The sequence below is a fragment of the Corvus brachyrhynchos genome, unplaced genomic scaffold, assembly GCF_000691975.1.
Source record: "Corvus brachyrhynchos isolate BGI_N302 unplaced genomic scaffold, ASM69197v1 scaffold29, whole genome shotgun sequence".
In the NCBI taxonomy this organism is placed as follows: Eukaryota; Metazoa; Chordata; class Aves; order Passeriformes; family Corvidae; genus Corvus; species Corvus brachyrhynchos.
In genome coordinates, this window is record NW_008240033.1 from 1,014,307 (window position 1) to 1,028,583 (window position 14,277).

At 38.5% G+C, this 14,277-nt stretch overlaps 1 long non-coding RNA gene across 1 annotated transcript; it reads right to left on the reverse strand.

The window, feature by feature from the left end:
* Positions 1 to 1,894: 1,894 nt before the first annotated feature.
* LOC108449038 lies at positions 1,895 to 14,271 on the reverse strand. Its single transcript, XR_001865138.1, has 2 exons — positions 10,729 to 14,271; positions 1,895 to 3,582 (listed from the first exon to the last, which is right to left on the reverse strand). It is a non-coding gene; the product is annotated as an uncharacterized LOC108449038 (long non-coding RNA).
* Positions 14,272 to 14,277: the final 6 nt, after the last annotated feature.

Consider the following 14,277-nt stretch of genomic DNA (forward strand, 5'->3'; position numbering starts at 1 on the left):
ATTTGTTAATAATTGTTTTTATGGTACACAGAAAGAATGAGAAACCCACTCAGATGGAGCACCATGACTTGCTGAAGAGCTGGCAGTGACCATATGCACTAAAAGGCTATTTCTGTCACACAAATTAGCAAATACGTCCCTGAATTCAGGCAGGATGTGTCCTAGTCTTGTGCAGAGGGCCAACACAAGGACCATATGTCATTTAAATGCCATTTAAATGCTATTTTAAAGGCACTAGTAGAATGTTTTCAAAGGAAAATTGTACTTTAAATTGAGGAAGTGGCACCATCTGGTGGGTGAAAATTAAAGTGTAACTCCTTTAGCAAGTGTAGTTGTTTTTCACTTTTCTTTCAATTCCCTGCCCCCCCCCTCCTTTGTTTTTTGGGTTTTTTTAGGTTCTCATAATTCTACAGAGTAGCCCTCTGAGTCTGAAAAATAATCATTGTTTCAGAAGACTTTAGCGCAAAACTGAGATCTATTATGCAAAAAATGCACACTATTATGATTACCTACCATGCTATACAGATTTCTAACACATTGGCTAATGTCACAGAAAGATTTTTGAAAAATCCTTTTGAGGTCAGCTCCATAAAATTAGGAAAAAAAACATGTTCATCAAGAAAATAATGCTACATTTGCAGTGGCAATGTGTTATTCCAAGGAGTCAAAATTCTTCATATCCACATACAGATTTGTTTACAGATTTAAGCCTATAATTTAAGCTTCAATTAAATTATCCAAACTAGATTCAAGCATAATGTGTGGATTTGCCTTTACTCACGTGTTTTCAGGACCATTAGTAAAGTTCCTAAGAGTTTAAAGATAATAATATAGCTATATAGCAATTTACTTAAAAACAGATACCCCTGCCTTCACTCTTAGAATTTACAAATCGCAGAATTTTTTTTTTAATACCTAAATTTCTTCTTTTAAAGGACTAGTCAGAATTGTCAGCAATCTACTGTGAAGATAGAAAAAAAGGATACTGTGGAAGCTGAGTGTTACCAGATTGTTTAATACGCAAACAGCTGCACAGCTAAGAGTAAATGTGTAGTGCTCAAGCTCATTTAAAGGAGTGCTCATAATTGCTGTCAGTCACCTCAGTGGGATTCACCTCTCTTTAGATATCACCAGTGCAAATGTCTATACCTGAGCAGGTCACCAAAGCTTGTTTTGAAGTATATAGGGAGTAAGAGCTGCTTTTAAGGTACAGTTCATCTCATCCTGTACCAGACATCAGAAGTAGATCAGCTGACTCATACTTATTTCTCTTCTTTGGTTATAAAGGGAAAATAATGTGATTAGCATAGGTGCAGATAACTCCTGCAGTGATCTGCACACAGTCAAATGAATCCTACCCCTTGTGCCTCACAGAAGGAACATTATCAAGATTTGTTGAGCCCTGTGGATATTTAATTCAGAACTACAAATTACTTTAAACAGAGAATCTTAAATACATATTTCAAGAACAAGCTCTAAAAATAAAAAACAAATTAAGAGCCATTAAAAAAGCTTTATATAGGGCTACACATGCTGTGTCAGGAGGTTGGCATGATCCTCTGTGGTGAACCTACAAGGGGAACTGTACATTATACCACCAGTTGCTTTGCATTTAGAGGCACTTTCAGTTCATTTTGCCTTTGCTAAGTGTATGTAGAAAGCAACATTTAACAAAAGTTAATGGGTGAAGTAGCAATAAGTGCTGTTTTTAATCACTGAAATACAACAGCACCATTTAAAAATGAAGCAGCAAAAGAATATAAAGAGATATACATATAGATATATAGATATCTATATACATATATATGTATAAAGTTGTAAAGGCAAATCATAAGACAATGCTTCCACAAAAACTTATTTAGCAAGACCATAATTACCTAGAAAGGAGGCAACACAGATTAAAAGTGTTTATTGCAAACCAGCCCAATTATACAACTGTTGAGAAAAGATACCAGAACTTTGTGCAAAAAAACCATAATTTGGCAAGATAAACTTTGTAATTACATGTCCAGTGTTTAAGGAAAGTACAATTCCTAGCCCAGCACAAAGCCCTCTAAGAATTAAGGAGTTTGCCTGGGCTCTCTGGCTCCATGTTTGTATGGAAGCAATTGCACAGACCAAAACCATTATGGAAATACTGCCTTAGGCAAGGCAAGAACCTGGTTGACCCTTTGGCCAGTTATTGAACTGAAGCTCTTTTGATGTTAGAAGCAGTCTGGCTCATCTAAATGCCAGCCACTCCACCCACCTTTTCATCTCCTGCTGTGCTTCTTCAGTTGAAAATGTCACCAAGATTACAAACTGTTCCTGCACTATCATGGGCCTGACAGCAAGTGTGATGCCTTTCCCCAAATCTCTGCTCCTGCCATTGGCATCCCATCCTCACAGAATTAAGGGCATAACTTCAGTGGAAAATCCTCTGAACATTAAACTTTGCCTCATCAATTTGAACACAATTTTGAGTGAGCCTGAGAGAACCCAGAGCCTTTTCTGTAACTGCAGAAGGCATTGCCACCATCAGTTGGTATACTGATTGCCATGCTAATTGTCACATTCTCTACACTTCCTTGATGTGCCTGTACTAGAATGAGCAACACCTTATTATAGTTTCTCTTTCTCAGTATTTTTGTTGGGACAAAGTGAGAGACCAGTAGAAACACTGGAAACAAACATATTATTATGAAAGGGAAGCCATCAGAAGATTTATCCAGATTTATTTCATCAAGATTTATCAATCAAGAATGATTTTTGTAAACATTCTAATATGGCACAGAAAAAGCAGAATAATTTGAAATTTCTTCATTAAATAATCATACATTTAAAAAATCTTAATGATCAAGTCTCTGTATCTTCACTGTCTGTAATTAAACTCAAGAGAGGCGTAAGACTTCTTGCTAATAAACTAAAAAGAGATTTCATAGAATAATTTAGAATTTTAAGTCAGCGGTGGCTGAAAAGAGAATACAAAAGAGTTGAGTACTGAGCCATGGCTGGTTTTGGGTCTGGAAATATTCCCACACCTTTTCTTAGTAAAAACCTCATCTACCTTGCTGCAGGTAAGACTACACACTGGAGAACCAGCCATGTTTGCAGTGCCTTTGAATTCCCATAGATCTGTTGAACTCAACATGCACCCACTACAATCTCTTTGATTCATTGTAAATGTTTACCATAGGAAGAGATTTACATTTATAGGCTAACTGCTTACAAAACTCGCAAATACATCAGGACTTTGAGAGTGGGAGGTTTTCCACATGACTTTGGATTCAAATTATCTTGCATGACCAGCAGTTATTTCAAAAATCAATGTGAAGAAGCAGAGCTATTCAAAACTTTCCAGTAAAATGCATCTTGGAAATCCTGCCTGTCCTGAGGCCCCGGGCTATAAAACCTCATGCAGACAGAAAAGCCACATTAAAAGTTCAATTATAGCCTTTGCTGCTGTAGAAGTTCCAGTATAAAATGCATTGGAAAGGCCAAAGACAAATGATGCTCTACAAGACTGTTGAATGTAAATGGTTCTTCTCTCACGAGAGTTTTCCTCTACCCAAGTGGTCAGGTTGCATCCTTGTTGGAATAGAACTGCAGGATAAAAAAAATCTGTGACTCTATACGAACAAATAATGCACACATATATATATATATATATAAAATACATACATACATATACACACATGAATGCTCCCATCTCTGCAATACATGGCAATTTTAATGAAACCAACTGTAAATAACTGTGCTGCTCTCTGGATTGTGGGCTGCCATGAGACATAGAGTGATAGAGACCTGTAAAGTGCATGTTTTGCTGGAGGGAGGGAGGTTACAGCTGGTGGGAAATTATTGCTAATCTTAGAGAGTATATTATGGTTGATTAACTTTATGGACAGCATTGGTTAATTGATGGTTTTGTTTCCAAATACTTGGAATCTCTGATTCCTGGCTCAGAAGAATGTGTTTAAACACAGCTCACTTGTGTAGATTGTTTACTGGGTTTTGTTCATTTGCTTGTTCAAACTTTTGGCATAACTTTAGCTATTCAGTTTTACTGAGAGAAAAACATATGTACAGCAAAGCACAGACTTTGATCTTTTATTAGTGGCTGCTTTTGAGGAAGAAGATAAAGTTAGAGTAGCTGATCACTAGCAGTAAACAGTAATTTGCTTTAAATTAACAAACAAGAAATAGCATGTAGAAGTGGATGTTGACAAAAATTATTGCTACAAGACAGAAAATGTTAATAGTAACACTCTTGAACAGTGGCAGGGCCTCACTGCATTTCTCTTTCGGCACTCCTGTCTTCTGAGAAGCACAGTCCTGAGCTGCATGGGGTTTGTGTCCACACACGTAGCTTGCAACCACCTTGCAATGCCCTTCCCCAGGAAGCTACTACCAGTGCCAGATCTTAAGCAATCTAGAGGTTGTGATAGCAGAAGGCTGAAAACAAGATATAACTTGCACAGCACCATGTGCCTGACCTGATGTCAGAAAGGATTATACTGGGAGTGGTGGTTTTTAAGCTCACGTAGCTGTGTAGGCTTTGAGACCCGCTCTGAGAATTGCCACCATCAAGAAGCATCTGTGTCCAAAAACCTCACCATAAGCCCAGCCCAGCAACCAGGGGCAGCTTCACAAAATTGTGATCACACACTGGCATTTATGAGTGCTCGGATTCAAGGAGAACAGGGATGCTGCGAACTCCCAAAACACCTGCTGGTGATGTCTTCTCTGTTGTTCCAGAAAGCTGTCCAACATCTTCACATATCCTCTTTTTAGAATTCTTCCTTTGCATCATTACAATATCATCTGTGATCTCCCTAGTTTTCTCTTTCATGTGTATGCTCAGCATTCCAAGTGGGTTGACTGGCATTACACTTGCCAATTACTTTAGATATGGGAAACAGTTATTTCCCCTATGCATTATTTTTTTTGCGACAAGAGTGGTGTTTGAATTTTTTAATAATTTTGAACACATTTACATTTTCCACTTATAGGTTACCCAGAGGTTATAAGGGTAAAAACTCAAAATGAAGCCAAACGAATAGTTATGGGAGACAAAGTTGATGAAACCACAAAGTAAGTTTAGAGGACATTATTTTTTTGTAAATCTTGGACATTCAGAATACAGGCCAGGAAGTATTGTGATAGGTATTTTCATTTTACTAAAATACTTGTTTCAAGTGACATTTGCAAGAGCAATATCCAGCTCTAATGAGATATTGAAATAAACCCAACCATTTTTATTTACGTGGCCATTGCTTTATTCCTGTGGGAAAACATCATTTAGGTAATTGCTGCTGGCTGATGGGCTCTGCACCATTAGATATCCTGTCCTCCTGATGGAATACTACAGGTGTTCCAGCCACACAGTTCCCAACCATATAGGTTCTCACAGCTACATAAACTCTCTACAAGCCATTCTCTGAGATACTGCACCTTAGTGCCCCCACACCCAGTGAAGGAAATTCATCCCTCAGCGTTTATAGAAGTGTATTGTTTAATAGGATTGCATTTAAATTTCTATAAAGGTTGTCAATCCAATGCTTATGACTCACAATGGAAAATTCCTCCCAGAGAGACTTTATTTAACCACTGACTTCTAGATTCAGAGAATAAGCAGTGTACTGCAAAGAGAGGTTATAAACTTTTCTTTCTTTTAAATTAACCAGCAATCAGTTCTGGCTTCAGAAGTTTTATTACTTTTTATTAAATGCAGTAGAGATTGTCTGTTATTGGAAAATGCTAAATAGAATGAAAAAGCTTTTTGACAAAACCCATTACACATATTTTATCATGTGTTTTCTATTCAAAGCAATTTCACTGCTGTAGACAAAACAGAGACTTAAATTAATATTTGACAGATTTGTTTAGAAGCTACTCTTCTTCAACAGACCCCAAAACATTATTAGTTTTAGACAACCTCAGACAGAAGGATTTAAAACTCCTTCCATAGCAGTGATTGGGTTTATTATTACTTTTTAGACAGCAAGATATCTAAAAGACAAAGATGAACAGAAACACTAAAGGGATTTTCTGAATTATTGAGTCCTGTCCTTTGGTGTTAAAAGCAGCACTGTAAAGAATCACTTTGTCTTGAGCTCCAGCTTTAAAGCAGTGTAATCTTTTTGTCTCCACTTAATTCTGTTGGAGATATGTTACAGACTGTCCTCATAATTAGGAATCTGTAAATGTCTCTAGAAGTGTATCTTATTATATTCTAAACACTTTTCTGGAACTAACATCACCCTTTACTTTAAAAAATATATATTTCCTCCCTGTTGCTTATAAAGTCCTTCAGCACCTGAAAAATGACAATGCAGTCACTGTTGATTGATAAGAAACTACAATTTCTGTTCTGTAGGAACAGAAATTATATCAAGTCAACAGAAATTATACCTATTCATTGATCACGAAGTATACTGTACTTAAATTGTTACATCTTTTCTTTGGTCTTCTGCCATTTTGTTTTACCAAGATACCTCATCTCCTCTTTCCTATTCTCCCAGACATGCTATCTGTCCTCTGAACCTGTCCCAATCTAAATAATTCTTCCAGGAAATAGGCAGAGAGAATCATACACATTATTCCTAATAAGGGATTTAGGGCCTTGCACAATGGCACTGATGCCTCCCCAGCTTTAGAGGGAATCTCTCACCAGGAGTGCCAGGGACCTGCATTCACCTTTTTCCAAGGCAACATTGCCAGGGCAACTCCCAACCACTCCCGTATCTCCCCTTCAGTCATGCTCAACTCAGACACTTAAGCACAGCTGCTTTTACTACTCAGTTTCATCTCATTTCTGAAACTCATCCTCAAAGCCACTGTGCTCTTTCTGTCTAATGTTCTAATCCTCCTCACATCTGAACACGATAAATAATGGATAAAAACAGCTCATACTGCAAAATTAAGCAGAATGCAGGTTATGGGTTGCATCATATTTGAAGTAAACCACAAATGGTTATAGACTTTGGCAAATACCCTGTATATTCAAGAACAATTGAGTGAGTTATTATTTCATTTTAAAAAAACCCAACAGTGTAAATATGAATTGATTTTTGTCTTCTCTTATGAAAGTTTAGAGTTCATGCTTTTGTTTTAGTCCATCTTCTTTATACTATTCCTTAGACAAACACTGGGTTATTTCAGTGTGAAAGAAGTCTCTGCATGACACAGGCCTGGGTAATATTCTCTTTTCAGCCTTGACCTTGCACATGGAAAGAGCCAGAGAAAGGAGAAGTATAGATTCAGTGCAGCAGTTGAATACACCTAAACCTGCTCTGGAGATTGGAACTATGATTCAGTTATACTTGAACAGAGATTTTGGGTTACAGAACACCATAAAGCTTAAAAGACCATTCATATTCCCACAGAGTTATGCTACATTTAGAACAATGAGTTATGCTATATATATAACTATATAGAAAAGCAGGTTAATTCATTTCCTGTTACATGTTGCTAATCTAGATGACATTCAAAAGCAGAACAGAATATCTAAAGGCTGCCTCTTCTGCCATTAAATGTTTCTCATGTTTTCTTGTTCTTATCGTTCTAATTAGTAGAAATAAAACCACCTATCAAAAATAAGTCATAATGTATCTTCATGGGAATAATCTTATATTGCCTATATGTAAAATATACCTCAGCCTACTGCAATGTGTAGGCAGAGTCAAAATAGCATAAAAATCTTACAGAGCTTTATTCCATCTGAATTGAACAAATTACTTTCTACCACAGTTAAAAATGGCTTAGCTTTTAGAAGTTTAGTGAAAAATTAAACCCCCCCACCTTAAGCAAACACTGCAGGCTATGCTTATGGAAAATTATCCTCACGTTAATCAGCTGTACATGCTGACAAACTTGTTCTTTTCTGGTTGCCTAGCTGTGTACCAACCTCCTCTGGCTCCCCGCCATGACCTCTGCTATAGCAGTAGCAAGTATGTTCTCAGAAAGCCTTATTAGCTGTGCTGTAGTTTTCTAGTTATTGAACAGCAACTCATTGTACTTTAATTTTTGTGAGAGTATTTTAAATAAAAATGCTTCATTTCATCTTTTAAATAGACACAAGAAAATTCAAGGTCAAGAAAGCTACCTGGACAAAACAGGTCAGCGTAACATGTTATGCTGTTGCAGCAAACACTACAAAACCAAATCTACATTTCAAAATGGTAGGTCTGAAGCTGTCTCATATATACACATATAATTTTAACACATGTAATGATAGGCTTGGAGAACTATGACATCTACAAAGAAAACTTACACATCTTCCAACATTTACTGTCACAAAGTAAAAACTGAACTAAATTTCACTACTTCAGGCTGTAGCACACAGAATCAGTATTTATTAAAGACTGGTTAGTTTTAGGAGGGGGACTGCTGTGGATGTTCTTCAGGTTTAACATTTCCTCCCTCCAGATCAGCCACTGGGTTCTCATACATGTTTAAAAGGCAGTTGGGTACCAAAACTATACAGGGCTTCAAGCAATGCTATGCTACACATATACCAGTATTTTAGTTATAAAAGAAAAAATCAGGTAAGTTTGTTCTTATTGGACAACTTCTCCTTCAGGCAGAGTTGGTGACCATGAGCAAAGTATATATCCACATAATGCAATGACGTAATTTGTATGTGCAATCCTAACATACCATGGGAAGAGTCCTTAATTGAAAGTAATAATAGGGTCCTCACGAATATACCAATTAAAATAACTTGGTTGTCTGTGCTAAATTCCAGATAGTCCTAAGGTCTTAATGAAATTTAACTGTCTTTACTTACTAGAATGCAAGTAAAAAAAAAAAGAGAAGTACTTTTAGACTTAATTCTCTCAGAGATGAAACAACTGGACAGACTACAGATTTTCTTACTGATGGATCATATGCACTAAGCAACATAGTTTTGAATAAACAATTAATTAATAGTTTTCATCCATCTTCTCAAGACAGTTTGAAGCATGTTCAATTTTATTTTGATTATATGTTAGAACTCCTACAGCATACATTTGTTAAGATTTTAGATTTTTAAAGTATATTATCTTTTTCCTATAAAAACAATATAATTCACTGTACCAGTTGCTCTAGTTGGCCTGCAGCTTATATAAGTAACCTCCCCAAACACAAAAATCAGGCTGATCAAGATATGCATGTTCTCAATCTTGCTTTATGAGGTGGAGCCATGCACCTGCAAGAACACTGATGCATAAAGACTGTTCTCTTTTCCCCCTCCCCCCCAAATATTTGCATCAACTGGCAAAACCCACACAGAAGCAAGACAATTAAAGAAGTACCAGAGAGAGTATGATGCAACAGAGAAGCACCAGGTCTGGACTCAAATCTGCCCTTTGACAGGATCTCAGTCTTTGGCCTCCAGGAGAGCAGCAGCAGCAGAGCAGGACTGGCAGGCCCCGGGCGGGGCGGCCCCCGCCCAGCCCTGACACACCACAGGGCTGCAGTAAGGAATTGCTGGTGTGAGCCCCAGCACAACCTCAACAGAGAACAAAGGTGTAGTTCATGCCTATTCCTTAAGGTTGTTATGTGCCAGAGAGAGAATTAAAGAAAAAAAAGAAAATCTAAAAAAAAAAAGAAATAAAAACTATGTAAAAGTTATTAAGTCATCCATCAGGATCCAAAAAGCAATTGTTGCTGAGTGGCATTACATATTTGCCAGTTGCTCATTGACCTGTTGGGAGTAAACTATTGACCTCAAGGCAGATTTTAGAGGGCAAGTATGTACTTTGTTCTTAGCACTTACAGTAAAAAGGGTGGATTTTGAATGCACTTGCCTGTGCTTCCCTCCTCTCAGTAAGATGAGGCTTCCTGGTCAGAACCAGGTGATCAGAATCAGATGCTGATCAGGGTGGGAGGTCAGTCACGCTGCAAATAAGAACTGACGTTTCAAAGCCAGAGCAAGATTTTTGTTGTTAAGGAAATGTGCTCTAACAACTGATTTGCAGATCACAGTAAGGAAAGAACATGTTTTTCTTTTGCTTTTTTTTAACTGGTGAAGTTCTTGAGCTCCATGGTGGCTGACTAATCGCTGAAGGGGGGTTTCATTATACTGAATTCAAAAATTGTCAGGAAACTTACAGGAAGGAATAAATATTCCTTGTAATACCTCTGAATAAAACAAGACTGACTTACTTACTCCACTCATGGTCATTGCTGAGTGTAAAACTCAAGAAGTCATACCTCTGCTGAGGTATAAACCAAGCAAAGAGAATAAAAAGAGTGTTTCAACCAACCATGCGCCATACAATTTTGAAGACAAGCTCTAATGCAAGGCTAGATGCTACCTGGACTGGGGAAAGAAAAATGTTTTCCTCTAATTTGCAGAGCACCTACAGAACTGTTGCACAGTTGCTGTAGGCAATGATGAATAAGTAAGAGGAGAGAAAGGATGCCTCAAATTCCAGCATGTCCATCTTCCTCACAGTCTTGAAAAGGAGAGCGATACAGTCTGATGCTTCAGGTCACAAAGGAATTGCTGAGGAGCTCTTGAAAAGAGCGAGATCTCCCCATAACTCAAAAGTACAATTCTATATCCAAAGCAAAATCAATATTATCCTTTGTTGAGTAAAATGGAAGGGCACAAATTACTTTTCAAGTAAGCAGTATGATGTCCAAAATGAGGGCTAGAAAAGATTCAGCAAACAAAAAGATACATACAATGGGCACTACAGGAAGAGAAAAGTTCTAGCTGGCACCTAAGACAGGATTCGTGCAAGAAATGAAAGAACTTACTGTCCCACAGCACTGGTTCTCAGGCTGCAGTCTGCTCACTCTTGCGGCAAGGACACACTGCTGCACAGCCTGCCCACCAAGGGGGAAGCTTCTTCCTACATCTGCATGGAATCAGCAGAGGCTTTACTGACCAATTAATATAAAACTTAATTGTCATCTTTTGTTGCTAATTCATGTCCTTCTGTTATTGAAACCTACAGCATACAAATTCAATACAGAGAAAATAAAACACCATAGGTTTGATCCTCTTTCTTCCAGACTATTCCTCACCTGAAACAGATAATGCAAAATCTCTGAGAAAGGAAATGCAGTGACTGAATCTGAAACCAACCCTACATGATTCAGTTACCTCCAGAGGGGGTACCTCTCAGGGCTGTGATTCCTAAACTTTTAAAGGCTCAGAACACAGAGAGTAGAAGTGAACGAGGTTATTATCAGTGAAATAACTAATATGTTATTTGACATCAATTCAGTAACAGTGCAAATCCAATCCTCTTCAATGGAGTCTCTTGAGAAAAATGCGATTTACTCAAAAAAGAGAACTTGTGTCTTTACAGCTGCAAACCCACTTCCAACCACAAAGACACTTCCTTATTTTCAGTTACCACAAGCGGTTTTGCAGTGAGCAGACTGGTATTTTCTACAGGCCCAACCAAAAAGGGTATTGAGGGAAAGACGCTTTTCTTCCCTTTTCTTCATTCCCAGGCTGCCCTGTTGACATACCCCTCCTGTGTGGTCACAGTAATCACAGCTCTCACTCCTGAGCTCCCCCGGCCATGCTCTTGTGGTCGCTACAGCGAGGTTTGCCCTTGTCCCAGACCATTCCACTTGTCACTGTGAATGTCATGAGATGGAAGAGATGGTAGGAATTTTTTTTTTCCCTATGGAAAGGCATATTCTCTGTTACCCTTGCTTGTTCTTTGGTGTAATCAACTGTCTCTTCATTTTATGGAAAACAAGAAAACCAAACCATGACCTAAAATCAGGACTGTGACAAGATCAAGATTTGGGAAACGCAGTGATGATACTAAAAAAAAAATAAATCCTTGGATAACTATTTCTTTTTTCATTTCTATAGTTCAGTCATTAATAAAATCTTGAATTATGATTCATAGCACTAGAAAAATGAACTTTAGATAGAAAGTTTTCCTCACATTCTTACTCCATTTTCAACTGTAGAATGTTACTTCTGAAATTGTGTGAATATTTAAACTGTGAAACTCAAAGTATGAACTACTACTGTAGAGGTTCACATTTAAAGACAAAATTCGATTTTCTGTCAAAGGTAACTGACAAGGAAAATAAAATCTATTTCTTGAATAAGTATTTATAATACAGATCTTTAAAATCATGACACTTGCTTATATTGATACAGATTATGCAATTTCCAATGTATTTTAGTACCCAGGTGCTATGAGCTGGTATCCTGAAATGGAAAAATATGAAAGAAGAACATACTCCCAAGAAGATCATAGACATCAGCAATGGGTATCACAATTTGAACCCTAAGGAGCACAGTGAAAAATTCAGAGGACTGCCTCCAATAAACAGCAATTGCCCTAAGTCAGCAAGAGCAGTCCAATTCCTTTAAAATACAGATAGGTAACTCTACTTGGTGGCTTTCCTTGAGAGAACTTTGCTTCAAACTGAGTGTTGTATGCAGAAATAGCAGGGTTTTGCTGAAATTACTGCAAACATAAATATCAAAGGCAAAGATCTATTTTTCAGTGGATCCCTTGGATGTATTGACAAATACTGGTATTTCCCTTTCCCTTCAGGACTTGCTGCTTAGCCATGACACAAAAACAGAAACAGCTTTTGCATAATTAATGAAACACCGGGGCTGAAAATAGACCTCTTTTCTTCCCTTTCCTGGCTACCCTTATTAAAAAAAGCAAACAAACTCCTAAGAATAGAGCCTGAAGATTAAAAGGCCCTTAAGAATAGCTACCAGCCTGCTGGTCTGAAAAGAACAGTATGAAGCAAAATGCATCACCTGTAACACCCAGGCAATATGGCAAGATCTACACAGGAACAATCATCAAAAATTTTTAGAGAGAAAAAATAATCAAGGAATACAAGTGATTAAAAGATGAGGACAGTACCCATTGAAGGCATACTATATTTTTGGTTATTTACACCACCAGCAAGAGAGGCATGTAAATTTCCTCAAAATCGCTTCGGCTATACAATAATTGTTTGGTTTATGTAGTACAAAAACCCCAAACAAACAAACAAACCTCAAAAAAACCAAAACCCACAAGAAACCTCACCAAAAATCCCACAAAATACCTTCTTGCAAAGTGCTGCCAAGTGTTTCATCTTTTTACGTATATTTGCAATGAAAGAAATGCTGCCAATATTCTATAGCTAAAATATTTCCCATTCTGCTAAAAATACACACATACTTACACAGAAAGTGTATATTTTACAGGAAGTGCGTAAAACTGAAGAACCTAGGATTGCTGAGAAGTACTTTGGAAGCACTTGGTTCCTACTGGTTTTCCTTTACACTGAGACTCACGCCACTTCTGAGAGACCTGCAGATTTAGGAATCCTGCATATGCATGCATTTTTAAACTATTTTTATGGTGTAAAATCAGGATTTTCTTCCATATTCTTCCTTGCTTACACTTTTGGACACAGTTACAAGCTCTTAAGTACAGGCAAAAGGGCCTGCAAGTAGAGCAGAAGGGGCTGCCATCTGTCCTCGCCTGATCTTCATATAAAGACTTGTGTTCCCAGGTTTTCCTCCAGTCTTCCCTAGTTCCTTTCCTTTTGTACTTCTTCAGTTCTCCTCCACAAAGCACAGTAAACTACAATGCAGGGATTGCTTTAGCACCTTCCACATGGACAATTAATTTATCAGAGGATGAGACGCCAACATACTCTCCACCTAAAACCACAGAAAACTAGCAAGGTGCTCACTTTGATATCTGTTTTTCACCTTTGCACGTGAGAAACACGAACATTTCTTTTGTGCAGCTGAAAGCTGGGTATAAGCAGCAGTGCTCTGGGTCTCTGGGTTTTGAAAGGTCTTCAACCTTCATCGCAGCTAGTTGCCTTCACATGGAGAGAAGCAGGGGGAAGAAAAATCTAGCTGACAAAGGCTGTTGATTGTATACCTGATTTCTCCTAAGCAGCTGGCCTCTGGAGAGCCTGAAATATCTACTATTTTGAGGTGTTTCACCTCAGACTGTGGCAGGCAATGTTTGGCCGGGTTTGCCCGGCCTCCCCGCTGACTGAGAACAGTGACACCCCGGCTGGGCAATCTGCGCGGCCAACAAGCTTCCTTTCTGCTACAAAACGAGAAAAGACTTTTTGAGTTACAAATTACATCGGGTTCTACTGACAGCTGAAGGGCTTCCAGCACACGCTGGTTCCCGCATCCCCGCGGGCGGCCCGGATACCCCGCGCTCAGGCGATGTTGTCGGGGCCCCTTCGCGCTCCGGGCGATTCCCCCACAGACCCGGGCTCCCCACGACCTCGGCCCGCAGCACCGGGCGGCACCGCCCCTCGCGGCGCTCCAGGGGTTCCCACGGGCCCGGG